Source organism: Symphalangus syndactylus, chromosome 5 (assembly GCF_028878055.3).
Source record: "Symphalangus syndactylus isolate Jambi chromosome 5, NHGRI_mSymSyn1-v2.1_pri, whole genome shotgun sequence".
Taxonomy (NCBI): Eukaryota; Metazoa; Chordata; class Mammalia; order Primates; family Hylobatidae; genus Symphalangus; species Symphalangus syndactylus.
In genome coordinates, this window is record NC_072427.2 from 71,148,310 (window position 1) to 71,165,620 (window position 17,311).

The 17,311-nt window shown below is 39.5% G+C and overlaps 1 protein-coding gene and 1 long non-coding RNA gene across 7 annotated transcripts in view; one reads left to right on the forward strand and one right to left on the reverse strand.

Annotated features, from left to right (window-relative positions):
• The window catches only part of TMTC1 (transmembrane O-mannosyltransferase targeting cadherins 1), a 282,362-nt gene that overhangs the window by 214,078 nt on the left and 50,973 nt on the right, over positions 1 to 17,311 (reverse strand). The gene's annotated exons all lie outside the window — the stretch shown is intronic.
• Positions 649 to 15,451, forward strand: LOC129483204 (uncharacterized). The gene is made up of 3 exons (XR_008657987.2): positions 649 to 813; positions 14,563 to 14,622; positions 15,254 to 15,451. It is a non-coding gene; the product is annotated as an uncharacterized lncRNA (long non-coding RNA).

The following is a 17,311-nucleotide window of genomic DNA, read 5'->3' on the forward strand; positions in this document are numbered from 1 at the left end:
GCCAATGTCAGTGCTTAGGTCAGTGAAATTTCCTTACAGTGACCTCACAGCGAGGGAGTAACCCTTGAGAATCCCAGCTTTATGCAGTGAGACAGGATGTCTCTCATTGACTCTCCCTCTTGGGTGGTCACTGGGCTTTTTTCTTCTATTCTGCAATGCCTGCAAGGCCATGGACTTTCTAGAAAGCTCAACTACGACCTTACTTAATGAATGCTTTCACACTCCTCTTACCTTTTCAATGTCCCGCTTTCACCTGATTTTTAGTTTCTGAGAACTACTTAGCTCATCAGTATACTCATAAAGTGGATTTTAGAAAATATTTTATCTGGCAGTTTTTATTGTTTTTCCACAGGAGGATCTAGCTGCAGAACTGCCAGAACAAGAAATTCACCTCTATCTGTTCCTGTGTCTGACTACAGATATCATGTGAACTGAATGAGCCTTATGCTTTCTTTATGGACGGCTTAGTGAGTGACTTTTGAACCAGGGTTGCATGTCTTAAGGAACGATCCCATCTTGAGGACTCAGTAATTTAAAAATGAAGCTGCTGGTGCTCTCTTGACCATGAATTCTGAGGTGGCAGAACAGAGGCCAAGGTTTTGTTAGGTCATAATGCTATCATGTTTGAACTCCACTCATGTATCATGCTAGGAAAGGAGTGGTATTATCCCAGTCTTCCAGCTTAAACATTTCACAACACTAAATCCATACTCTTTCTCCTTGTGTCTTACAATTCTCCAAGCTAGATCCCTGAGCATATTCCATCATCAGTGGGAAAGGGAGCTGAGCACATCTGCACAGCCTCCTGTTTCGGTGAGTTTCTCCCAGTAAATATGGTGCCAGATGGCCCAGTGTGTTTGCTCTTAGGAATTTCACATCTTCTCACTCCATAACGTCTAGAAGATCTGTAAATATGCATAAGAAGGAAAGTAATATAAAAAAGACTAAGAATATTTGAATATAAACAAAAAGTACTTCTAGAAATAAAAAGCATAACAAATATTAAATTCTATGGACAGGTTTATGAACACAACAAATCAAAATGATAAAAGAATTAACAAAGTGAAATTAGACTTAAATTATGTAGAATATAACATAAGGGGACAAAAAGATAGAATATGAAACTAGAGTTAATAGAAATGGGGGAGAGTAAGAAAATTTAACATGCTTCAATATGAGATCCAGAGAAAAAGATAAACAATGAATAGGGGCAGTATTAAAACAGACAATGTCCACAAATTTTCCAGATTGGCAAGAAGCCCATTCCACAGGTTCAGGATTCCTAACATATCCCAAGCAGGATAACTAAAAATATATCCACATGTTGACTACCAATATGAAAATGCAGATGATCAAAGACAAAAGATCTTTAAAGCAGTCAAAGAGAAAACCCTGATTATATACAAAAAAAGTGGCAGAGTGGTGACCTACTGAAGCCAAGAATGGAAGCTAGAAGACAGAACACTGGCTTCAACGAGTGAGAAAAAAGTAACTGTCAAATCAGAAATACATCCCTAAAAAAATCTTCCAAAAATTAAATTGAAATAATATTTTAAATATACAAAACTAAAGGGGTATGCCACTGTCTTACACCTACTTCAGGAAATTTTGAAAATATTTTTTAGTAGAAAGTGCTTATTAAGAGGTATGTGTATACATGTATGTGTGTTGAGAGAGAGATTTATAAAAACAAGATGGGAATAAACTACTTGATAATAATAGGATATACGTCATGAGAGATCTACTGTATTTATTGACACATTGAATAACTTTCCACTTTGTTTACAAGAGTCAGACCTGAAATATAGGGACTAAAAGTTTGAAAAGATAGAAAAATGTATCAGCCAAACACTAACCCAAAGAAATCTAGCATAGCTATAACAAATTAGCTATTTTACACATAATAAACTTTAATACAAAGACTAGAGAAAAGGTTCTAATCAGCAAAAAGATATTATATTTCTAAATTTGTTTACTCCCAATAGCACCGCCTGAAAATATATATATAAAGCAAAAGTGACAGAATTCCAAGGAGAAATAAATCTACATTAATGAAAAAATTTTAACACACTCCTTTCAGCAACTGAGAGATCAAAAAGACCAAAAGAGAAATCAACAACAACATAAAAGACTTAAATGACACCATTAACCAGCTTGTTCTTATAAACCAGCACTTTTTAAAAATTTTGGTTTCAGAGCACCTTTACATCCTGAAAAATTATTGAGAACCCTAAAAAGCTTTTGTGTATATAGGTTATTTCTGTTGATATTTACTATATAAGAAATTAAAACATAATTTAAGAAAATATTTAATAATAATTTTTAAATAATAAGCTTATTTCACGTTAACATAAATTTTATAAAATATATTTTCTAAAACAAAAAAAAAATCAGTGATAAAGGGGTTTTGTTTTTCAGTTCTGAAACTCTCCTTAACATCTGGCTTAATAGATGCCTATTGTATCCTTCTACTATCTGCTTCTATATTCATTTTGTTTCAATATCACGTCATGTAGCTTCTAGAAAACTCCATTGTGCATTCATGAAAGAATGAGAAAAAGGCAAATAATATCTTAGTATTGCTATAACAATAATTTTGACCTCATGGACCCCTTGAAAGGGTGTTGGGGAACCCTCAGGGTCCCTAGATGATATATTGACAACTGCTAGTGTATAATATGCAAGAATTTGCACCTACAATGCAGAAAATACATGAAACTTCTATAAATGTTGATCATACACAAAAGAGCAGTGGTGATCTATTCGGTTTTATGGCCCAGTTGGGTTTGATGACATATTGGACCATAAAATAAGTCTAAATACATGTTAAAGATTTATATGTTAAAAGCCGTACTCTGTGATGACAATGAAATTAGTTGGTAACCAATAATATAATCTCTTAAAGACCAGGTAATGACAAAGCTGCCTTCTTTCACTGCTTCTGTTCACTAAGTGTAGGTCTAAGATGGAACCATAGGCAAAAATATAAGCAAAAATTATAAAGGTTAAAAAGAAAGAAGTAGTTTAAAGATGGTATGATTGTATATGTAGATGACCTAAAAGATTCTATTCATGAACTATTAGAACTAGAAAGTTTAGGCCAGGTGCAGTGGCTCATGCCTGTAATCCCAGCACTTTGGGAGGACAAGGCGGGCAGATCACCTGAGGTCAGGAGTTCAAGACCAGCCTGGCCAACATGGAGAAACCCCATCTCTACTAAAAATACAAAAAAACAGCGGGGTGTGGTGGCACGCGCCTATAGTCCCAGCTACTCGGGAGGCTGAAGCAGAAGAATCACTTGAACCCGGGAGGCAGAGGTTGCAGTGAGCTGAGATTGCACCATTGCACTTCAGCCTGAGCAACACAGCAAGACTCTGTCTCCAAAAAAAAAAAAAAGGAAGAAAGAAAGAAAAAAGAAAAGAACTAGAAAGTTCAGCAATGTTGCTAAATAAAAATTTAAGACACAAAAATTAATTTTATTTCTATACACTAGCATTAAAAGGTTAAAAAATGTAAATTATAAACAATACCTTTTATGAGTTTCAAAAAATAAGGAGTCTAAGAAGATTTCAGCTTTACACAGAAAACTGTAAAACACGAAAAGACACTAAAGAAGCTCAATAGTCGGAAAAGTATATCCAATTTCTTATCCGTTATAAGAAAACTCAATATCATTAAGATGCCAATTCTCCCAACATTGATCTATATAGTCTCAACATAATTCCAAGAAAAACTTCTAAAATTTTAATAAAACAGCAAAGGTTCATAAAATAATGAAGACAACTACAAAGACCTACAAAGCAGTTATTATGACAGTTATTTAAATTGTTTTAAGGCTACAAAAATTAAGACTAGGTAGTATTAGCATGGAAGACAAAGGAACACAAAAGAGAAACCAAGCCAGGAGCAGTGGCTCACACCTGTAATCCCAGCACTCTGAGAGGCCAAGGCAGCAAGATCTCTTGAGCACAGGAGTTAGAGACCAGCCTGGGCAACATAGTGAGACCCCATCTGTACTTTTTTTTAACTAGTCAGATGTCTGTAATCCCAGCTACTTGGGAAGTTGAGGTAGATGGATCGCAGGAGCACAGGAGTTCCAGACTACGGTGAGCTAAGATGGAGCCACTACAAGCCAGGGAAACAAAGCAAGACCCTGTCTCTACTGTCTGTAAGGAAAAAAACGAGAGAGAGAGAGAGAAGGAAACCAGAAACTGATATGTGTAAGTAGAAATTTAATCTGTGACAGTTTTGGCCCTGTAGATCAGTAGTAAAGAACTGGAGCTTCAATGAATCATACTGAGACACTTGGTTATTCATATGGATAAGAAGAAAGAAAAGATGGAAGGAAAAAAGTAAAGAAGGGGGACTCAGGTAAAGTGAAGACTTTAGACTTACAAGTCAAAAGTATGTTTTCAGAAATGTTTAGAAAACAATATGAACATTTTCATGATCTCAAGATAGAGAAGACCAGAATATAGTATGAATCTTAGAGGAATAGACTAATAAATTCTACTACATTAACAACCCTAAGAAAAATCAGCAAGAGACTTGAAAAGGCACTTCACAGGAAAAAAATCCCAAGTGGCCAATAATAACCATGTGACTATGTGATCAATGTCATTAGTAATTACGGAAAAACAAATTACAACACAGTAAGAAAATATTTCATACACAACAAGTTTGAAAATGTTAAAGTCTGACATATCAGTGTTGGCAGGAGCCTGGAGCATCATGAACACACAAACTCTGCTGAGTGTGGTATATATATTGTTACAACCAGTTTGGGGGAAGAAATAGGGCCTAATTAATAATGATGAAGATACACATGCCCTATGACCTGAAAAATGTCATTTGTAAGAATACAACCTAAGGAAATCCATGTACATATATATGAGAAATGTAAAGAATGTTCACAAAAGCACTATTGACAGGAAAAAAGTAAAAACCCAAATTTCTTTCCATCACATTCTGGATGATAAGTGATAGAGCCATTATCCAACTTACACAGCATTACATAGAGTATTACACAGCTGGGAAATGACTGGAATTTAGATGCCAGCAATAACAAAGATGGATCTCAGAAACATAGTGTTGCATGAAAATAGCAAGTCACCAACTTACATATATTTTATGATTCATCTACATACGTGTATCATATAGGAATAAAACGTGGTGAAACCATAAAGTAAGGGAAAAATAAACACAAAATTCACAATAATGTTACCTCTGAGGATACTGGGAAGAGAATGGGTTGGCAGAAGGACACTCAATACACAAGGATCTTTTAAACTTTACATACAGTTTAAAAAAATTCTCTATCTACTCAAAGCTTAACTTTTAAAGTAAAATAAATAGATTATACAAAAGTAAACCAACGAACATGAGCTAAAATGGCACAAAGTTCAAATGTTTTATTACAAAAGATAACCAAAAATTCAGCGTAGTTTAGCTATATATCTGCCAAGTTTTTTTTTTTTTTTTTTTTTTTTTTTTTTTTTTTTTGAGATGGAGTCTCGCTCTGTCACTCAGGCTGGAGTGCAGTGGCATGATCTCGGCTCACTGTAACCTCCTCACGGGTTCAAGCAATTCTCCTGCCTCAGCCTCCCGAATAGCTGGAATTACAGGCACCTGCCACCATGTCTGGCTAATTTTTGTTTTTTTTTTTAGTAGAAATGGGAGTTTCACCGTGTTGGCCAGGCTGGTCTCGAACTTGTGACCTCATGTGATCTACCCACCTTGCCCTCCCAAAGTGCTGGGATTACAGGCATGAGCCACCATGCCTGGCCTGCCAAGATCTTTTTTTTTCTTTTTAGGGATGGAATTTCGCTTTTTGCCCAGGCTGGAGTGCAATGTCTCGATCTCAGCTCACTGCAACCTCAGCCTCCCAGGTTCAAGTGATTCTCCTGTGTCAGCCTCCCAAGTAGCTGGGATTATAGGCATAAGCTACCACATCCAGTCCTGCCAAGTACTTAATGTGGAAATTTCTCATTCTGAATTAGCAGATCATCATGTAATAAAGGCAGAATTGAAAGACTACTAGTGAATAATTGTGTTTATAAAACATGGCACCCAGATAAATGACAAAAGTCCTGTAAAATATATTATTTACTCCTGGTTCATAATTAATTACATGCTCTATGGAGACAAGATGCTCCAGTAATGAAGTTTTTGACATTTCAGGAAAAAAATGTTTATTTGATCTGCTATCTCACAATGGTCTATCATCTGCTACAACATTCAATCTTCTATAAATAAGATTTCACAGTCATCACTAGAGCTGACTTCCTGAGAAAAAACAATAACATTTAAGACATCTAATTGCTAAAACTCAATATTCAAATTCAACACTTTATTTTTTCTCTCTACGAATGATACTGCAAAGAAGTACATTCTAATCCTAAAGACAGACTGCCTGCTGGAAGGAGAAGAATTCCATTCTAGCTTCTCCTAACTGTTTAAAGACCCAGGCCTTTATATACAGAGCCACCTAAGCCCAGGATTCCACAGTATGACTGAGTTGGTTGCCAAGTATTTGGCCTGAGCAGAATTTAAAAACATACACTGTGTTCTGGTTCATCTAGCATTGCTCTGGGAAAAAACAATGCAGTCAGTCCCAGGGGACACCACCCCGCGCTGCTAGGCTACTGAGCCAGAGATGCACAGAGTTAAGGAGGGGGGTGGGCAGCAGCCTGTCTCATGCAATCATTCTAGATTTCTGCCCTCGTTTCTGCCTGTGCAATGTCTCAAACCAGCTCACTAGCTGTATTTGGTATCTTCTTTACTCTAAGACAATAGCAATTAACATGAAAGCTGCTCTTTGTAGACACTGGGGACATTTAAATACAATATTTACTCTGTTAGTTACAGAGATTCCAAGCCATCTCCCAATCTTAATATAACCCCAGAGAAGCTCTCCCTAGATTTTTAGTAAAGTCCTTTTCAATCTACGTCTGATTCTGTGAGCTCAAGAGGAAACAGGGCATGTAGCCAAGACAAGCATATAAACAGAGGTACAGACCGATTGCCCTTCTCCAGGAGGGCAACCAACCCTAGACTCTCTTCAGTTGTTTGGGAATTAGAACCGTCTTCTCTCCAATCTCGTTACACCTTTATAATAACATCTGACACTATTGCATCCCTTACCCTTTAACAATCCAAAAATTCCATCCCTGGTTAAATGCTGGCCATACCAACGTGGTGCTCTCCAGCCACTGAAAACAGACCAGAAAAAAATCAGAAGGCCAAGGCAATACCATCAATCTAGAGATTATCCTAAGTTCCGAAGACTTATTTAGATTGAGAAATTAAATGTAAACATAAAAGATTATCCCTTCCAAATATCTACATGACTTTTAAGTGGCATTAGATGTAGTTAAGAGATAATGAATTATGTACACAGGAAAACAGGACAGCAAACAACCTTCCCTACAATCTTCCAGGAGGCACTGCTGAGCACAGCAGGGGTATAACTCTGCAGCTCTGTCCTGATGAGGCTGAGAGCAACTTCAAATGCAATTATTAAATAAATAGCCCAAAATGTCAAAATGCAGCATAAAAACTATAACACATAATGTCTCAGGATCTCTGTATTTGGTAAGATTCGATGTGTGATTTATTGAGTCTGTGCTATAGCACTGTATGATCAAAGCAAAAAGAAAAAGACAAAGAAAGCCTCAATATTGTGGTCCCAGACTGATTTTCTGAAATACAGAGTCAAAGACTTTGCATACCACATGTACAGCTATGGATTACAGTGATGCAGGAGCCCCCAACTCACAGAGAGAAAGTGTGGGAACTTGGGGGACCAAAACCCTGAAATGTATTTATTTATTTATTTATTTATTTATTTATTTATTTATATATTTTTTGAGACGGAGTCTTGCTCTGTCGCCCAGGCTGGAATGCAGTGGTGCGATCTCAGCTCACTGCAAGCTCTGCCTTCTGGGTTCACGCCATTCTCCTGCCTCAGCCTCTCGAGTAGCTGGGACTACAGGCACCCGCCACCATGCCTGGCTAATTTTTTGTATTTTTAGTAGAGACGGGGTTTCACTATGTTAACCAGAATGGTCTCGATCTCCTGACCTCGTAATCTGCCCGCCTCAGCCTCCCAAAGTGCTGGAATTACAGGCGTGAGCCACCGTGCCTGGCCCTGAAATTTATTTTTAATGTCAAATATTAAGAGGATTTACTGTTTTCCTTCCCATTCACAGGCACTCAATTCTGCAGTTGTTGCAGAAGGAGAATGAATTTGTAGCAGTTTTTTGTTGTTTTTTGTTTTGTTTTGTTTTGTTTTGTTTTCAAGACAGAGTGTCACTATTGACCAGGCTAGAGTGCACTGCCACAATCATAGCTCACTGCAGCCTTGAACTTCTGAGCTCAGCTATCCTCCCACCTCAGCTTCCCGAGTAGCTGGGACTACAGGTGTGCACCACTATGCCCAGCTAATTTAAGAATAAGGAGTTTAAAGCAAAGCAATGACTGGCCATACAACATTAAGTATCTTCTGCACGTCCAATAGCAGTAGAAACCCCTTTCGAAAAAGTAGGAACTTTATTGCGATGCACAGCAATATTACAACTTTTGGCGGAGATTACAGTGTGCAAAATAAATGACATAATGTAGTATCTTGAGCATCAGGCGCCGTTGTTAAAGCCAGCACCCTATCCTCTGTGACAGGGAGTGAGGATCCATGGCACAGAAGGGAGCAGAGCCAGATGCTGGGAGATCTCAGAGTTGGAAGGAAACAGCTGACAGCAGAGTACACCCTGTCAGTCCAGAAGCTCAGGAGCTGTGATCTGAATTCAGAACATGGGGAGGAGGAGGCCACGCACACCAGGTTCCCTCTCTGGAGCCTCCTGGACAGTCATGGCCCGGGAAACACCAATGGCAGCTAAAGGGAACTGCCCACATGTGGGAAGCCAGGGAGTGCAGGGTTTGAATAGACCTTAAAAATCACCCACCTTGCTCATTTCACACATCAGGGAAAGGAATGACTACCCAGAAGCTTATCCTTAGGACACAGACCCCACGTCTCTAACCTAAGTCCTCTATCCCTCTCCACACAAAGTAGATGAGCAGCATTTGGTAGAAATGCCAACTCTCAGATCTGCCTCATGACCGCTGAACCAGGAATTATTTTGAAACAACATCCCCAGAAAATTCCCAAGCACGTGAAGGCTTAAAAAGCACTGCTCTGGCCAGGCACAGTGGCTTACGCCTGTAATCCCAGCACTTTGGGAGGCCAAGGCAGGTGGATCACGAGGTCAGGAGTTTGAGACCAGCCTGGCCAACATAGTGAAATCCCCGTCCAACCAAAAAAAAAAAAAAAAAAAAAATTACCTGGGTGTGGTGACGGGTGCCTGTAACCCCAGCTACTAGGGAGGCTGAGGCAGGAGAATCGCTTGAACCCAGAAGGCGGGGGTTGCAGTGAGCTGAGATCATGCCACTGCACTCCAGCCCTAGTGACAGTGTGAGACTCCATCTCCAAAAAAAAAAAAAAGCACTGCTCTAAACCACAGGTTAACTTTTCCAATCTAGCAAAGCACAGACTCTGGAGACAAACTCCCAAGTTCAAACCTCGACCCCTTTACTTCCCAACTGTGTGACCTAGGCAAATGCTTAAACTCTCCGTCTCTCAGCTTCCCTCTGTAAAATCATCATAATAACCCATCTTATAGGGTTCTTGTGAGGGTTCTCAATAATTTGTCACTATTGTTCAAATTATGTTGGAATATCTGCTAACTCCACTGTCTCCCTACTAGATTAGGGGCTCCTTGGAGGCAGAGAATTTCCTGTGTCTTCTGGATCTCTCCAGTTTGTGCTCCAGATGCAGTCTCCACTCTGTTTCTCATCAGAAGGCCAGCCTGTGTGGTCACATCAATAAACTTCCCTACCTTCTGCTTTCTAGTTTCATGCACGAGGGGGAACCTGGCCCAAGAGCAGAGGACAGGAGGAAGAGAATTCAGGGTGTTTCTCGCCCAGACTCCCTCACTGCTAGGTTACCTCAGGCTGACTGGTGACTTTATCCCTTTACAAGGGCATCTGGACCAAAGGTTCCCATCACAATGACTTCTGCAGGACTCTTGCTTCCCAGGTTATGGGTGATAACAGTTCCTCTGCTGTGACTTCCATGGGGTTATGGCCTCACTGGTGTAAACAGTCCCTTTGTAGATAATCCCCCTCCAATGATCCTAATTTGAATGTGCCATCTCTTTCCTCTTGTGGGTCACTATGTCTCCTTCCATTTACCCAAGAAGTATTTTATGCACGTGTACTATGCGCCAGATACTATTCTAGGTGCTGAGGACAGGAAAGTAAAATAAAAAGGACAAGATCCCTGCACTTGTGGAATTCATCTTCAGACTTAACACTGTGTCTGGTACAGAGCAGACGCCCTTCTAAAGGGATAAATATAATTTCCTCTTCTCATTTAAACTTTTCCTCAAACCTGAATCAGAAGTGCTTACTATGGGGTTCAGCAAGAGCCTGCATATAGCAGATAGGCCAACGAGAACAAGGGATGGGGGGAAGTCAGCCACACAAGTGACTCTGAGCCTTTGCAGAAGGGTGCAGTTGAAACAAGCAGCATATAGACTTGGATCCAAATCTACTCATTTTCATTTAACAAACTCAAGGACTTTGAAAATATTTTACCTGAGAGAATGAGATTTAAAAAATAAACACAGGAAGGTGAGCTTTGTGGCTTTTCTGACAGATGAAACCACTGTGTGCAGCCTAATTCCCAGCATCGGCCAAAGAACTATACCACAGGTGAATATTCATGCTTGTGCTTTTTTAAAAAATGAATTTCCTGGAAAACAGCCACATTTCTTAGGATGCAAACAGGTTAAGCTAAATGTCTTATTAGGAATATGTGTCACTTAAAATTCTGAGTTTGGGCTTTGCAAGGTCATCTTTCCACATCTGCTTGAAAGTTTCATCAAAATAATACCCACGCCTAGAGACCAGGAGATGCTATTGATTCTTCTCTCCCACTTTTCCTTCTCCAAAAGTCAGATTTACTGCAAGCAAGCAGAGAATCTACATTTAGAACCATCCCTGAGAAGGATCACCGGATGACAGCATTGTCATCTGCAGCGAGGATGGTGGCTACGACCACTAAGACAATTTAATTATTTCCTGAGGCCAACAAAGATTTCACCTGCTCTTTCTTCAGCTGTTCCTAATTAGAATAAAAGCCAGGAAACCCAGTAATAATAACAGCTGTTAGCTTCCAAAGTCTTCACTCTCAACATAGTACCAATTCAGCTAGGGTATAAAACAGGGAGGAATCAGAATGGGAAATTCCATTCAGTATTTGTTCAAAAGGCCCTCACACTGTTGGTATTTTTGTTAGTGTTTGTTAATATGAAGCATGAACTTTTTAAAATCCCTGTTTTCTGCAAGTCACTGTAGGTTCCCTTGCAAGGATCATTCTATTAACATGAAATTGAACAGGAGCGGGTACTACATATTCTTGAGGAACATCATGAACTAGAATTTGGAGGAAGGCATGCAGTCGAATGAACAAAAAAACAAAAATCTATTTTCTGTAGTTTTCTGTCAGTGAACTCTGGTTTTTACTAAAAGAGTATTTAATTCAGCAAATAAATGGGCTGATAATAATCTAAAAGTCTAGCAAAGTGGATTTTATTTGGTTTATTTATTTAAATTAAAAAAAGGCTGGAGTGCAGTGGTGCAATCTAGGCTCACTGCAACCTCTGCCTCCTGGATTCAAGCGATTCTCCTACCTCAGCCTCCAGAGGAGCTGGGATTACGGATGTCTGCCACCATGCCTGGCTAAGTTTTGTATTTTTAGTAGAGACGGGGTTTCATCACGTTGGCCAGGCTGATCTCAAACTCTGTTCTCAAGTGATTCACCTGCCTTGGCCTCCCACAGTGCTGGAATTACATGCCCACCATGCCCGGCCGCAAATTGGATTTTAAACAACATAACAGCAAAGCAGTAGAGAGTAAACTTTAAGCTCTTAGAAGAAAAGAAACTGTTCAGGAACTGTTTGTTCCTTTTTATCCCATTTATGCTTGAGGTTGCAATTTTTTGAATTTTTGCAATCAGACCTTGGCAATGACCATGAGCAGTAGGATATAAATAACTCGATAAGCAAGTAGTATCAATATATAAAAAAATTCACACTTTGGATCCATTTAAACACAAAAAAAGGAAATGAAATGCTGCGATACAGCTATCCAAATGTACACATATTTTTCCAGTTATTGTAGCTACCACTTTTTATTACACACTTAAAGATTTTTGGCAGCAACCGACCTAATTCTTCCAAGCCAGAATATGAATTCCCATACAGTTCCGTATTCTTTCCATTACTATGCAGTTTTTCTTGGCTACTGTTTTCTTCTGCTCATTCCTTTTTCTCTCCTATAATATTCAAGCAACTTTACTCCCATTCCTATAAACAAAGATATGTATTATGATTATTTCTTTTGATCAGAATATTCTTATCCTGAAATTAGCCAATTATTTATTCCATATAAATTATGTATAATACACAGTATTAAGCATTGTTGTAACTTTTTTTTAAAAGACCCTAGAAAGACTTCAAAATCTTTTCGAAAAGGGCACACATAATAAAGGTTACCAATACATGGTAGCAAATGATAACTGCAAAATCAGTAAAGCAATACTAAATTCACTGGGCCATAGGATAAGGGGATACCAGACTAGACTGATGCTCAGAAAAGAGTATTCAAAGGACTGACTTTAGACAGTAAGAAGTTACTGAGTGAGTGGAAAAGGTGAAAGTACAGAGGTAGATGACAAAAAGGAAAAACCATAGCAACCAGAAACACAATGTATATTTCAGTGGGAGTGAGCAGAGACATTCGGCTAGAGTAAGCCCTTCCAGTAGGAAAGTATTGGGAGATAAGGATAATCAGATGGGCTGGAAGCCAATCAGCTTATGAACACCAAGAGAAAGACATCATGAAAGCACAGTTCAGAGACTGCCTCAAAGGCCAGACAAATCCCATCGTAGACCTGGTCCCTCTACATACTAGCCCGGATTTCCATATCCACAAAATGTTAATAACAGCACTGATCTCAAAAAAGACTCTTTATGTATTAAACTGCAAAACATTTATCATAGTGATTGGCATATATTACAGGATTTTAAAAAAATTACAGTCTGACCTATTATTAGCCATGCTGAGGGGTCTGGGTGTCCTTGTGTCATCATTAAAGGGGTCTTGGTGCAGAGTGACATGACAAATCACTCTTCTGGCAAACAATGCCCATCCCCCTGTCCAGAGGGAGGAGGCCACTCCCCACATCCCCTTTATGCAGGCTTCTCATACCACTTAAAGTCAGTCCAACAACACAGATTGGAACTGGTCTCTTATCCACATAATTTCATTATGCCCGAGGGCCTCCAGGATGAAGCCTCTCACCTCTATACTGAGCTGTAGGTTTCCAACAATGCTCCAGTGCCTTCTCTTAGGTATACGGAGCTTCCCAGTACAGTGAACGTGGACTTGGCTCAAGAAAGACCTGGATTCAAATAGTGACTGCATGTGTTACTTTTGACAAGTTATTTTCTCTGAACTCAATTTTCTCCCATGCAAAATATGGAACATGAGACGTCAGGCCCTGGGCATTACCTACTTTAATCATCATAACAATCCTTTGAGACAGATGTTACATTAGTCTCATTTTGCCTATAAGGAAACTGAGGTCTAGAAAGTTTAAGTAACTTGCCGAGTCACAGATGGTGTGGGTGGCGGAAGTAGGCAGTCTGACCCCCCAGAGTCTCCTTCATGGCCTCCTTTCCCACCTTCTCAGAATCCTGAGGGGGTAACTGCATGGGTCAGACCCAGGCCTAGGGCCTACCTGATGTAACTTAATCACCTGTGAGAATGCCCTTGGTTAACATAAAAGCCATAATGAAGAGAAATCCTTAATATCCTCTAAAAAGTTATTTACTTATTATCATATTATTTTTATGCCTAACACCAAAGAGCTGACAACCATTTTAGTGACATAGGGAGGCTATAAAAGTCAGGCTAAAGTGCCAGCTGTTCACCACACTCTTATCTCCAATATTCCTTCTGGAATTAACAGCTTTTGATAAAAATTTCCATCTTCTGAACACATTCTGCCTTGTCACTCTCCTAGCTGCAACCTGACAAAATTTGCAGTCAGTTTGGCTTTATGCCTCAGTGTGAGCTTGAATCTCTTATGAGCTACCTCTCTATTCACTCATCAGTCTTTCTCTCCACTTCTGTGCCATCAATAATTTTTCTGAACTCAACGCATCATGCTCTTTTCTTCACCTGTTTCAATATTGCTCTGCTCATTTTATTGTTTTACTTGCTAAGCTTCCCATGTCTTTGCTTTGACAATGCAAGACCATTATTTTTTCATTGCAGTTTCCACAACATATTAATGCACCTGAAGTTGTTTATCTGTTTTTCTTTGAAGACCTACATCCAAGACTTTACTGGGGAAAATGTCTTGCTTCTGATATTACTGCTTAGGTCTTTGTGCCTTTTCATAATGCAATAATCCCCATTCTCTTTTACTTTGCCCAGGTACAGAATGTGTCCTAAAATAGATGTTGGCACACTGCTTTCCCACTGAGCAGACAAAAGGTATCTACTTAAACTATGATTCTCTTTTTCCTAATTCAATACTGCCTTTTGTCTTCTTACATTTCCACATGTCTCTTAATTTCCAGGAAAGTACAAATTATTCACAGGGATAATTTATTTCTCCAGAAATACCCTGCTGAGTTTGCCTGTCTCTAATAAAGGCCACACACATTTACTAACCTGAAGAATAACTGGTATGCTCTGATTTTTTCAAGTGGGTTCTAGGAGACACAAGAACTCCTAATATGGATGAACTCCTGACCCTTCCCAGGATACCAGTCCTTCTCCCTGCATATTCCCACCATTTGGCATGCGCTGCCTTTGGGCTGCTGCAGTAAGCAGGTGGATAACCTGTGTCCATAAGCCAGACCATCATAAGTTATTTTGACAGTTCTACAAACCAAACAGAGGATGCCTATATATAGACACAGATAGATCCACATATAGAATCATACTTTTAAAATACCTGAGCAATATACTTTAAGAATATACCACATTTCTCATGCCTTTCCTATTGGGCTGCCACACTAGCGATTTTTCAAAAAGCTCATTTAAAAATATATAATTTAATTTTGCTTTAATTTCAGTAGTTGGTTATTTGGAGTTTTTATTTTCTTCTTTTCCTTTTTAGAACAGAAGCTGTTACAGTAAATATTTCCAGGAGGCACGACTCCTTCGGCTTCCAGACCATCTATTGCCACTTTTAACTGATTAAAGTGATTGCCTGGGACTGCTGGATCTATTCTAACTGTATAAATATAGTCAGAACATAACGTGCTGAATCTCTGTGTGTGAACTCTGCTTCTCACTAGTATCTGGCTTCTGTTACAAGCATTAGCTTCTTCTACGCTAGTTAAAAATACCTAACCATTAAACAACTAATCATATGGCAACCGTGTTCACTTTCAGCCCCACAACTAGGCTGAACCTGGATTAGGTGAGCAGAGGTAAAGCACATGATAGAAGAAAACAGCAACACACATTCAGAACATAGACCTGCATGAAGGCACAGAGTCCTCTGCATTCTTCAAGTAGGTGCCATCCTTAACCTGATCACTTTTTAAAGTTATTAGATTTCCCATTAAAACCAGCTTTCTGCTTGCAGAGGAAAAACAGAGTGAATTAAGACTCAGGAGCCATGCTGCAGGGGCCTGATTTCCAGGTTCTCCATTATTAGCTGCATTTTTGCAGGGCAAATTACTTACCCTCCCCATGGCTCCCTTACTGAAGTTGCAAAACGTGGATAAGAATGGCACCAAACACACAGAGTTGTTATAAGGATTAAGTGAGTTAATTTATGTGAAGTGCTGAAAACAGTAGGCAAATATAGTAGTCACTCAATAAATGTCAGCTATATTACTAATTATGCTCAATATATTCTGCAGAATTATTTATTGGAATCCAGGATTATATACAGTAAAACTAATACCTCATCATGTAATAGGTATTTAATAAATTCTTGTGAAAGTATACTCACTGAAGCAGGGCCATTTCATAAAACACTCTAGCATCAACGTTGACAGGCACGGAAGGAAGACCGCATTTTCAACTTGAGTTCAAAGCCTCACGGTGTACATTGGGTATTGCTAAGAGTCACTGTCGGTGCAGATGCAGCTTCAGGACCAACTAGGAGGTTGGGAGGGCCACATCCACCTACCTCCAGCTAAGCATCAACTGTGGAGCAGGTGTTGCCGCAGGTGAAAACAATGTACGAACAAAAAAGACAAATCTCTGAGTCAGCCTTGCGTAATTTGGGGCTTGGGAAAAGTAGTTCACGCTGGGTTATTTCGGATTTGTAGATTCTCCTCGGGTCTATTAAAGACTGTAGGTTAAGGAGATTAAGACAAGATGACACCTGAGGATTCCTGTGGGTACGTTTTCTTCCTGGCCACATAGATTGTCCCATCCATTCTCTCTGGGGAAATCAACTGTATGACCAGATTAACTAAGGGTGAAGCATAATTTACATGAGATCGTTATGGGCTCAGAAAGCAGCCAATATACAGAAAGCCCAGGACAGGCATTGGCCCTGAGGAGACAGCAAAGGCAATGGGACCAAAGGCTATGTTAAGGTAGACTTGAGCTCCACCAGTAGTTTCACTCCTTAGGTAAAGCCAAAAAAAAAAAAGGACTGGAAAAAGTATGATTCAATAGGAATATGGATGTTTATCACATTATTTTTTCATACTCCCCTGAATAACTTAAATTTCTTCAGAACAAAAAAAGCAGAAATAAAGAAAAGTAACCTTTTCCTTACTTAAATTCTCTCTGTCTCTCTTTTTTTGAGACAGAGTCTTGCTCGGTCACCCAGGCTGGAGTGCAGTGGCGCGATCTGGGCTCACTGCAACCTCCGTCTCCCAGGTTCAAGTGATTCTCCTGCCTCAGCCTCCTGAGTAGGGGGGATTACAGGTGCCCGCCAGCACCTGAATCAGCAAGGCTGACTCAGAGATGTCTTTTTTGTTCGTACATTGTTTTCACCTGCGGCAACACCTGCTTCACGGTTGATGCTTAGCTAGAGGTAGGTGGATGTGGCCCTCCCAACCTCCTAGTTGGTCCTGAAGCTGCATCTGCACCAACAGTGACTCTTAGCAATACCCAATGTACATTGTGAGGCTTTGAACTCAAGTTGAAAATGCGGTCTTCCTTCCGTGCCTGTCAACGTTGATGCTAGAGTGTTTCATGAAATGGC